Here is a 12,017-nt window from a genome sequence, read left to right as displayed (position 1 = left end):
TCTCTCTCTCTGTCTCTGTCTCTGTCTCTCTCTCTCTCTCTCTCTCTCTCTCTCTCTCTCTCTCTCTCTCTCTCTCTCTCTCTCTCTCTCTCTCTCTCTCTCTCTCTCTCTCTCTCTCTCTCTCTCTCTTTCTCTCTCTCTCTCTCTCTCTCTCTCTCTCTCTCTCTCTCTCTCTCTCTCTCTCTCTCTCTCTCTCTCTCTCTCTCTCTCTCTCTCTCTCTCTCTCTCTCTCTCTCTCTCTCTCTCTCTCTCTCTCTGTCTCTCTCTCTCTCTCTGTCTCTCTGTCTCTCTCTGTCTGTCTCTCTCTCTCTCCTTTCCTCTCTCCCTTTCTTTCGCTCTTTCTCCCTCCCCACAAACACAAATTCTAACAAATTAATATAATCATAGGCATAATAATATATGCAGGGATGTGGATATTTACCACCTATAAGCATACACAAACACAATCATAAATATATACACAGATGGATTTAAGTGGTTTCAAGATCTGCAGTCGGAGGGAGGGGGTTGAGGTTCTGACTGTGTGGCTCATTCTCCTGTATGACTACAGGCATGTTACTTAAACTTCATGGATGTCAGTTTCTTTAACTATAAAATGACAGGGGTGCCTAGGTGGTAAAGTGAGTAAGAGCCCCGGCCCCCGCATTGGGAGACCCAGGATTGGTTCCAGCCTCAGATACTTGGCACCCACACAAAATAACTGGCTGTGTAACCTTCAGTAGGTTACTTAACCTTAATTGCTTTAAAAAAAAAAAAACTATAGAGACACAGAGGCAGGCCTGGAAGGCGCGACCTGCAGAGTCAGAGGCAGGCCTGAAAGGGGCCTGATCAACTTGGAGGGCAAGTCTTCCCACCAACCACAAGGGCCACTACCAGGCCTATCACCAAAGGGCTGGGACTGGAAAGTGCAAGTTAAGAAGCAAATACAGGGGCCCCTGTCCTGGAAAGCAAACACTCTTGGGGCTACCACTTCATAGCCCAGAAATTAAAAAAAAAAAAAGCCCCCTTCAGGACCTCCAAAGACCAGGATGACAGAGGGAACCTCACTTGCTCCAAAACCCCTTCTGACCCTGAAAACATAATAACTCTTGCCCCAGGGCAAAACCCTCTATAGTAAAGGCTTGGGATCCTAGAGGAAGGGCCTGGCTAGGAACCTGCCTCAAAAATGGGTAGAAAGCAGACTACAAAGACAAAAACTCTAGAGTCCTACTATCCTCAGAGGGAGGAACCAAACTCAGAGGGCGACAATGTGGACTCCACAGCCACAGCTGAAACTTCAACAGAGAATGGGTCCCAAAAACAGAAGGCTCTCCTAGATGAGATCAAAAGGAACTTTGAAAACAAAATGAGAGAGATAGGAGACTGAATAATTCTCTCAAAACCAAAATAGCAGAATTAGGAAAACATTATAATGAGGAAAACATCTCTCTAAAAAGAAAAGTGTGTGATATGGAAAAGGAGCTCCAAAAATTAACCAAGGAAAATGGTTTGCTAAAAACTAGAATCAACCAAATGGAAACAAATAACTCTATGTGGAACCAAGAATTAGTCAAACAAAACAACAAGAATGAAAAATTAGAAAAAAAAAAAAAAAGGTAAAATACCTCAAAGAAAAAAATAACTGACCTGGAAAACATATCCAGGAGAGATAATATGAGAATAATAGTCCTACCAGAAAATCATGATGAAAACATGAGCCTGGACCACATACTCCAAGAGCTCTTTAAGGAAAACTGCCCTGAGATACTAGAACCTGAGGGTAAAATAGAAATCGAGAGAATCCACCGGACACCTCTTGAAAGAGATCCCAAACAGAAAAGTCCTCGAATTGCTGTGGCCAAACTCCAGAACTACCAGATAAAAGAGAAAATACTTCAAGTGGCCAGAAAGAAACAATTCAAATACTGAGGGTCCACAGTGAGGATAGCATAGGATTTGGGAGCCCCTACACTGAAAGATTGGAGGCAGTGGAATACAATTTTCCAGAAGGCAAAAGAGCTCGGGTTACAACCAAGGATCACATACTCAGCGAAACTGAGCATATTCTGCGAGGCAAAGAGATGGTCATTCAATGATATGACAGAGTTCCTGACCTTCTTGATAAAAAAGCCAGAACTCAATGGAAAATTCAACCTCCAATTACGAGATGCAACATTGACTTAGAAAGGAAAACACACACACACACACACACACACACACACACACACACACACACACACACACACCCTGCTATTTGATAAGAGCAAACTGGTTATAGACAAGTAGAGGGTATAACTATAAAATACACAAAATGATGATTAAAAAAAATCTTATTAAGGGCTACAAAGGGACTGCAATGGAAGAAAGGGAATGGATGAAGTGGAAAAGGGTAAATTATACCACACATAGAGGCATAAAACTGTATAGCAGAGGAAAAGAAGGGAGGGAGTTGGGAATCATATGCGCTTTTCCCTCATTGGTTCTGGTACAAGGAGCAAATAACAACCAGTTAAGCATAAGACTCTATGGAGAAGAAATGCAAAAAGTATCATTTTAGAGGGAAAGAGGGGAGGGAGAGGAGATTTGTTGATTTATGCATGAGATTTGTTCCTGTCATTCTTGGTGTGAAGAAGAAATAACATACTTCATTAAGTATAAAAATATCCTACAGGCAGTAGGAAGGGAAAAGGGCTATGAAAGGGGGGTATGAGTGGTTTGTAGGGAGGGAAGAAGTAAGGGGAAAGGGGAGGAAAAGGGAAGGGGGATGATAAGGGAATATTGAGGGAGGCAGTGGTCAAAAGGAAAACTACTAAGGGGGGAAGGGAGAAGGGGGGGGGGATAGGAACATTAACAGGGGCGGGAATAGGATAGAGGGAAAGAAACAGATAACAATCATAACTGTAAATGGGAAAGGAATGAACTCTCCCATAAAACGGAGACGGATAGCAGAATGGATTAGAAATCATAATCCGACAATATGCTGTTTATAAGAAACACATCTGAAACAGAGGGATACACACAGGGTAAAGGTAAAAGGCTGGAGTAAAATATATCATTCCTCAGCTAAAGTAAAAAAAGGATGGGTAGCAATCCTTATCTCAGATAAATCAAAAGCAAAAAATGACCTAATGAAAAGAGATAAGGAAGGAAACTATATCCTGTTAAAAGGCACTATCGAGAAAGAAACAATAACATTACTTAACATATGTGCACCAAGTGGTATAGCATCCAGATTCCTAGAGGAGAAGGTAAAGGAAGTAGAAGAAGAAATATATAGCAAAATTATATTGGTGGGAGACTTTATTGTCCCCCTCTCTGAACTTGATAAATCCAACCTCAAAATAAACAAGAAGTTAAGGAGGTGAATAGAATTTTAGAGAGGGTAGGTATGATAGATCTCTGGAGAAAACTGAATGGGGATAAAAAGGAATATACTTTCTTCTCAGCAGTTCATGGCATATACTTAAAAATTGACCACATTATAGGTCATAAAAACCTCACAGTTCTATGCAGTAAGGCAGAAATATTAAATGCATCCTTCTCAGATCATGATGCAATAAAAATTATATGCAGTAAAGGGCCAGGGAAAGACAGACTAAAAACTCATTGGAAATTCAACAATTTAATCCTAAAGCCTGAGTGGGTCAAACAAGAAATTATAGAAACAATCAGTAATTTCATTTAAGAGAATGATAGTAATGAGACAATATACCAAAATTTGTGGAATGCATTAAAGGCAGTCTTTAGGGGAAGTTTTATATCCCTGAGTGCAAACATGATTAAATTAGAGAAAAGGGAGCTCAATGAATTAGACATGCAATTGAAAAACCTAGAAAAAGGACAAATTCAAAATCCCCAATTGAATACTACATTAGGAATATTGAAAACCAAAGGAGAGAATAATAAAATTGAAATTAAGAAAACTATTGAATTAATAAATAAAACCAAGAGCTGGTTTTATGAAAAAACCAACAAAATTGATAGACCCTTAGTCAATATGATAAAAAAAAGAAAGAAGAAAACAAAATCATTAGTATCAAAAATGAAAAGGGTGAATCTACCTCCAATGAAGAGGAAATCAAAACAATAATTAGGAATTATTTTTCCCAATTGTATGCACATAAATTTGACAATCTTAGGGAAATGGACGAATATTTACAAACATACAAGTTGCCCAGATTAACTGAAGAGGAATTATATTACTTAAATAATCCCATCTCAGAAAAAGAAATTGAACAAGACATCAGTCAACTCCCTAGGAAAAAAATCTCCAGGGCCAGTTTGATTTACTAGTGAATTCTATGAAGCATTTAAAGAACAATTGATTCCAATACTCTACAAACTATTTGGGAAAATTAGTGAAGAAGGGGTCCTATCAAATACTTTTTATGACACAAATATGGTACTGATACCTAAACCAGGAAGAGATAAAACAGAGAAAGAAAATTATAGACCATTCTCCCTCATGAATATAGATGCAAAAATTTTAAATAAAATATTAGCAAAAAGGCTACAGCAACTTATCTCAAGAATAATACACTTTGATCAGGTAGGATTTATTCCAGGAATGCAAGGATGGTTTAATATTAGGAAAACCATCAGTATAATTCATCATGTCAACAATAAAAGTAGCAGAAACCACATGATCATCTCAATAGATGCAGAAAAGGCTTTTGACAAAATACAACATCCATTCCTATTAAAAACATTAGAAAGTATAGGTATAAAAAGAGCCTTCCTTGAAATAATAGGTAGCATCTATTTAAAGCCATCAGCAAGTATTATATGTGATGGGGAGAAGCTAGAAGCATTTCCCATAAGATCAGGGGTGAAACAAGGGTGTCCACTATCACCCCTCTTATTCAATCTGGTACTAGAAATGTTAGCAGTAGCAATTAGAGAAGAAAAAGAAATCAAAGGAATCAAGTTAGGCAAAGAAGAGACCAAGCTATCACTCTTCACAGATGATATGATGATATACTTAGAGAATCCTAGAGAAGCAAGTAAAAAACTGCTTGAGACAATAAATAAATTTGGCAAAGTTGCAGGATATAAAATAAACCCACATATATCCTCAGCTTTCCTATATAGTTCCAATGAAATTCAACAGCAAGAGATAGAAAGAGAAATCCCATTTAAAGTTACTGTAGACATTATAAAATATTTGAGAATCTACCTGCCTAAACAAACCCAGGACCTATATGACCACAATTACAAAACACTTTTCACACAAATAAAGTCAGATCTAACGAATTGGAAAAATACCAGTTGCTCATGTCTGGGTCAAGCTAATATAATAAAAATGACAATTTTACCTAAATTAAATTATATATTTAGTGCCATACCAATTAATTTACCAAAAAACTACTTTATAGAGCTAGAAAATATAGTAAAAAAATTCATTTGGAAGAATAAATGGTCCAGAATATCAAGGGAGACTAGCTATACCAGATTTCAATCTCTATTATAAAGCAGCAGTCATCAAACCTACTTGGTACTGGCTGAGGAATAGAGGAGTGGATAAATGGAATAGATTAGGCACACAAGATTCAGAAATCAACAACTATAGTAATCTATTGTTTGATAAACCCCCAGACCCTGATTTTTGGGATAAGAACTCACTATTCAACAAAAACTGCTGGGAAAACTGGAATATAGTATGACAGAAACTGGGCATAAACCATTATCTAACACCATATACCAAAATCAAGTCTAAATGGGTGCATGATCTAGGTATAAAGGTTGATACTGTAAGCAGTCTCCTAAAACAAGGAATAGTTTACCTATCAGACTTGTGGAGAGTGAAAGACTTTATGACTAAACAAGAATTAGAGAACATTATAAAATGTAAAATGGATCATTTTGACTACATGAAATTGAAAAGCTTCTGTACAAACAAAGCCAATGTAACCAAGATTAAGAGGGAGGTGGGAAATTGGGAAAGAATCTTTACTACCTATGTCTCTGACAAAGGACTCATTTCTAAAATATACAGAGAATCGAGTGAAATTTATAAGAATACAAGTCATTCCCCAATTGATAAATGGTCAAAGGTTATGAACAGGAAGTTTTCAGAGAAAGAAATTGAAAATATATATAAGCATATGAAGAAATGCTCTAATTCACTATTGATTAGAGAAATGCAAATCAAAACAACTCTCACCAGTTAGATTGGCTAAGATGACAAAACAGGAAAATGATAAATGCTGGAGAGGATGTGGACAAATTAGAAGACTAATGCATTGCTGGTGGAGTTGTGAACTGATCCAGCCTTTCTGGAGAGCAATCTGGAATTATGCCCAAAGGGCTATAAATACTTTCATACCCTTTGATCCAGCAATACCACTCCTAGGGTTATATCCCAAAGAGATCATAGAAGTGGGAGAAAGACTCATATCTATAAAAATGTTTATAGCAGCTCTTTTTGTGGTGGCAAAGAATTTGAAATTAAGGGGGTGCCCATCAATTGAGGAATGGCTGAACAAGTTGTGGTATATGCATGTTATGGAATACTATTGTGCTATAAGAAATGAGGAGCAGATGGAATTCATATTTACCTGGAGAGGCTTATACAAACTGATACTGACTGAGAAGAGTAGAACCAGGAGAAATTTGTACACAATTACAGACACAACCTATGTGTGATGACCAACTTTGATAGACTGGACTCCTCTCAGCAATGCAGTGATATGTCAATCCCAAAAGACTCATGATGGAGAGAAATATGTACATCCAGAGAAAGAACTAGAAAGAACTGAGTCTATATCCAGGTGGAAGCAAAATACCTGATCTTTTTCCTTCTCTTATTTGGTTTTATGTCCTCTTTACCATTTTTCATTCCAGCTGATACAATCCATCTTTATAACCTAACTAATGTATAATGTGAAAGTATTTACCGATCCTATACTTGACTATATGCCACCATGTGGAGGAGGGTAGGGAGGGGGACAAAATGTGAAACTCTAGGAATTGTGGAATCGAATCCTGTAAACTAAAAGGGAACAAACAAATAAATTAAATAAATGTTTATAGATTGAAAAAAATTATAAAATGACAGAATTGGACTAGATGACTGCCAATGCCTCTTCCAGATCTAAATTGATGAACCTATAAAGTATTTGAATATACTTGTTCACCTCTTTTTATTAAAAGGAAGTGCTACTTTTCCCTACACCTATTTCACTCCATTTATATGGCTTTGGAAAAAAAAAGGGAAATGTCACTGATATTTTTATACTAATATCTGAATCACATTTTTCATAGCATTATAATTAAAATTAATATTTACTTTTAATTATCACTCCTGAGTTTAAAAAATTCTACAAATACTTCTACATTCTTAATTTATCATATACAAATCTTTAAGCGTTGATGACTTCATAAATAAATGTTCCAAGTAATCATTAATGAGTTAAAATTAATTTACTAATCAAAAAGTTGACAGAAGTATAGCTTGTTTTAGTACAGTTTTATTTTTTTTTCTAAAAAATTTTCAACCTCCCACATAGATCCATGTTACAAAGTTGAGTGTAGAGCTTTGTGTTTCACCAATAAAATATCTAAGAAACAATTAATTGTATCCACAGAAATAAAAAACAGAGTTTGTGTATATATGCATTTCTTCTAAATAGCCATATATCTCACCTGGGGAAATTGGTTTCATTACAAGAAGACATAGTTATCATGTTCATTAGGAAGCAACTACCCAAATTATTAATAATTAGTGCCCAATAGTTAATAATGTCAGAATTGATGCAACCATAATTGGGTCAAGGAAATAGGGAATGATAATGAGTCTCATTTTGTGACAGTTCTATCTTTACACAGATGGATAAATGACATCATTATGGCAGGCAACTGATTCTAATGAAATCCACAACTGAAAAGATAGTTTTAAAATATTCTAGGGGAATTCATTTGAATTGTGCAATGACTCAATTTTTAATTTCAAATGTAAATGCAGTAGTAGTTCTTTCATAATCACTGACAAAACTTCATTGAATTTCTCTAGAATGGCCTGATACTGACAAGATTCAATCACCAAAATTATTTCTTGAATTGCAAATACTCTTCCCTAAATCTCAGGTTACTTTTACTTGAAGAAGGCAAACTAAATTGAAGTCATAATATATAATGCCCCAATTCATTGTTTTTATATTTGTGTGTTTTTAATTGAAATCGGAGATTGGTCACATGTGGATTCCTGTTCTTGTGGCAAGAATCAAGATGATCTACAGTTATGTGACCAGATATTTAATAATTTTACAATTATCCTCAATTAGAACTGCCATCAAAAGCACATCACAGTTGACAACAATTCCCTATTCTTCAAACTCTGTATTTATTTACAACTCTTAGTAAAATACTCTGAATCTACCTTTATCTGCATCTTCAAATAAAAAGTAATTGTTTGAGGTAATAAAAATAGCACTTCTATAGCACTTTAAAGTTTGAAAGGTGTTTTATTTATATTATATCTCAGTTAATCCTCACAACCCTGGGGGGAGGGGAGAAGGTGGTATTATTATCCTTACTTTTCAGATGAGAAACTTGAAGTGAAGAGGATCTAAGAGACTTGCCTAGGATCATAGATCTCATAATGTCTGAGGCAGAATTTGGGTTCTGGTTTGCTAACTCCAAGCTCAAGACTTTATTTACTATACCATCTATCTGCCTACTCTGTTATCTCAGCAAAACAATAACATTCATTTTTGGTGCTATACATTATTTTTAATTTTTTTTTGCTTACTAATACAGTATTTATTTGTCTTCCCTCTGTCAAACCCTGAGCCCATGGCTTTCCCCAGGGCTACCTGGTAAGTTGGAGGTGGAGGTATACACAGGCTGGAAGAGACATGGAAGAACCAGGAGGACAAGGAGGAACATTCAGAAACGTACGGGGAATAGAAATGGCTCCATCACATGGCAAAGAGGATGAGGAAGGCCACCATCAGGCAAAAGAGCCCCAAGGCCTCAGACAGGGCAAAGCCCAAGATGGCATAGAAAAAAAGCTGTTGCTTCAGGGAGGGGTTCCTGGCATAACCGATGATGAGACTTCCAAATACAATCCCAATCCCAGCTCCAGAGCCAGCCACCCCCACAGTGGCAGCCCCAGCTCCAATAAATTTGGCTGCTGTGTCAATGTCCTTTGAGACAGCACCAGTTTGGAATCCACATCTGGGGACAAGAGAGGTCAAGGGACTTGATGCTGCCAAAATGCTGAGGTTCTCATCTGTCCGAACCTCTGGCCGTTTTAGCACCACTGCAGACAGCGGTCTACTCAGCAGCTGAGAGCTGCTCCTCACAAGAGCAGGGGTAGAGATGAACTTGGCGCAGGCATACATTCTCAGGGGGTGAGGGGCAAAGCTGAAGAGCTGCCGGCAGAGCAGAGGAGACAGAGAGGGGGAGGGGAAAGAGAACTCTATACATTATTTTTAGAGAGATATTGGAATTCATTCAAGTCCTACCTGACTGCTTGTGTGAACCTGGGTAAATCATTTGACCACTAAGTATGCTAGGTAACTTTTTAGGACTAAAAGTTAAAGAGAAAATATTGACTTGCATTTATAGAGTGAATGAACACACCAAGGGACTTTCCATACCAATATAACCATGAACTGGTAATTATATATTTTTCCCTCTACCTTATTTTTGCATCATAATTTTTCTGAAATCTATGGAGACTAACTTCCATTTTTTAAATTTTTTTATTTCTGTTTTTTGGAGGGCAATTGGGGTTAAGCGACTTGCTCAAGGTCAGAGCGCTAGTTGTTGTGTGTGTGTTAAGTGTCTGAGGCCGGACTTGAACCCAGGTCCTCCTGACTCCAGGGCTGGTGCTCTGTTCACTGTGCCATCTAGCCACCCCTAACTTCCAAATTCTTGAGAAGAATGAATTAGTTGTTTTCAAAAAAGCAAAACCAGTTAAAGCAACAACAACCAAGTAGGAACAATAGTTTAAATATTAAGCACCAATAGTGGAGTCCTACAGTATCCCTGTGGAACAAATATAGCCAAAAGGTATAAGCAAAGGAACATAAAAATGGGAGATGAGGAAAGAAAAATTACAAGAATAAGAAAAGAGGATAAAGAGGATAAAAAAGAGGTTAATCATTCTAAAAATAAATAGCCCCAAACCAGACTCTCTACATCTGTTTCAAAAGAAAAAAAAAATCCTATGAATTTTCATTATAAAATACCAACTTGCTTTCCTTAGTCTGTCATCATTTAACTTGCATTAATGATTTTCAAACTTAGTTTGGAGAATTAGATTTGTTTACTCATATACCATAATTTGAAAGGAACTATATCAAGCATGGTAAAGAATAATTGTATAGCAATATATCTTCAAAAAAATACTTGGATAATTTAGAAGGTGAGGAATGAACAGTAGTTAAAATTTCAGCATTAGAAGCAGTGTAAGTGCCAAGGACCACCATGAAATGAAGTAATTATATTTAGCATAAAAATGACATTTTGCACTACGGAAGTGAATGAATGGTTCTGAGAAGTGGAAAATAATTACTTTCTTACTTAAATGGACAATACACGTTACCATGAACTTAATTTTTATATTTTCTCATTAACTAGAAGCTTTTTTATCCAAATTGTATCAATGGAATATTTCTGGACAGAATTATATCATTTAAAAATTAAAATTCAAGAAAAAATATCATAAGGTTAGATATTCGTATATAGAACATTTATCTGAAGATGCCAACTATGGCACTATTTCTGTCTCAATTAATTATTCTAAAATAAATTTGATAAATTTGTCTATCAAATGACATATTTATCCAAAGATTGTTAGAATCAACATTTTGGGTGAACATTCCCAACTACTGTAATATAACTTTTAAAAATCTTATCTACTTTTTTAAAAAGTATAACAGTATATGACATACAAAACACAAGAAAATGAAATTAAAGAATTTATCATTTGGTGAAAGCAAGTATCTAGGTACACTCTTGAGTAGTTTTGTTCAATAGTTGTTGCTTTGGGAGACTGATTTAAATTAATGATGTTTGTGTGTGTTTATACAAATACATACACATACATATATAATATGTATGTATATGCATGCATATATATATAATTTTTCTACCTTGTAAAAAAGGTCTTTCAAATCTTTTAAATTAGTTTCAGATTTTTGTTTAGTTTCGTTTTAAGAAATGTTTTCTTTACATTTTTATTAAATAAAATTTTAAAGTTTCAGTGAGAAGCATATTGCCATTCATTTAAAAAAAATACTTTAGATTATATAACATTCAGAAGGAATTTCTCTCAGCAGAAGGCTATAAATAAGAAATTTTGGCATTCTAATTCCAGTCCAAATAGCAAGTTCTTACATGCCTTTAGGCAAATAAGCAAAACTCCTTGATGCGATTTCCCCATATACAAAATGAGAATAATATTTACATACTCTTAAAGGTTATTGTGCAAGTTAATTAGCAATTAAAAAATTATTTGAAATTAATAATAGCAAGTTCATACTATATGAATTTTGAACTTGGTGGTGGAAAAATATAAGGCTTTCATCTGGATATAATATTAAAACAGTAAAAGAAAATTATAACTTCCCATAATTATGCAAATATGTTAGAAACTGCTGAACTAATTTAGGTATGTTTTTTACAAAGTTTACAAAGAAAGTCAAATCTATTGATCCATATCAGACCAGTTAGTACACAGAGTGGAAGGAGTCAGTAGCAAAGCGCATGAAATTCAGAATTCTCTGTTGTCTCAGAGCCTTTTAAAGGACTCCATGATATGATCTCATCAGAATTATATACTTTTACTGTTATACAAAAGACATTCCTAATAATGAATAGCAACATACAGCATGGGATTTTTGCCAAGAAAGGTCACAAAGTTAAAAAGATATAAAAGGCAAAGTTGAGAGTAAAGATCCTAAGAAACTACATTGACAACATGTGATGTTAACAGAATCAATTTTTTATTTCTATAGTATACTTTGTTTAGTAGCAGTAGACAAAAAGACAGAGACAGAGAGAGAGAGGGAGAGGGGGGGAGAGAGAGA

General features: G+C 35.5%; 1 protein-coding gene, 1 long non-coding RNA gene and 1 pseudogene across 3 annotated transcripts in view; 1 reads left to right on the top strand and 2 right to left on the bottom strand.

Annotated features, from left to right (window-relative positions):
• LOC138160145 (uncharacterized) overlaps positions 1 to 12,017 on the top strand; it is a 440,030-nt gene that overhangs the window by 39,478 nt on the left and 388,535 nt on the right. The window lies entirely within an intron of this gene.
• The window catches only part of MMP16 (matrix metallopeptidase 16), a 433,355-nt gene that overhangs the window by 215,143 nt on the left and 206,195 nt on the right, over positions 1 to 12,017 (bottom strand). The window lies entirely within an intron of this gene.
• On the bottom strand, positions 8,732 to 9,433 carry LOC138160067 (ATP synthase F(0) complex subunit C2, mitochondrial pseudogene; annotated as a pseudogene).

This window comes from Petaurus breviceps, unplaced genomic scaffold (assembly GCF_028583685.1).
Source record: "Petaurus breviceps papuanus isolate PSGF00001 unplaced genomic scaffold, PetGlider_PUasm1.0 179, whole genome shotgun sequence".
Classification (NCBI taxonomy): Eukaryota; Metazoa; Chordata; class Mammalia; order Diprotodontia; family Petauridae; genus Petaurus; species Petaurus breviceps.
Note: the sequence above shows the minus strand (reverse complement) of the source record. Positions and strands in the feature narration are given on the sequence as shown.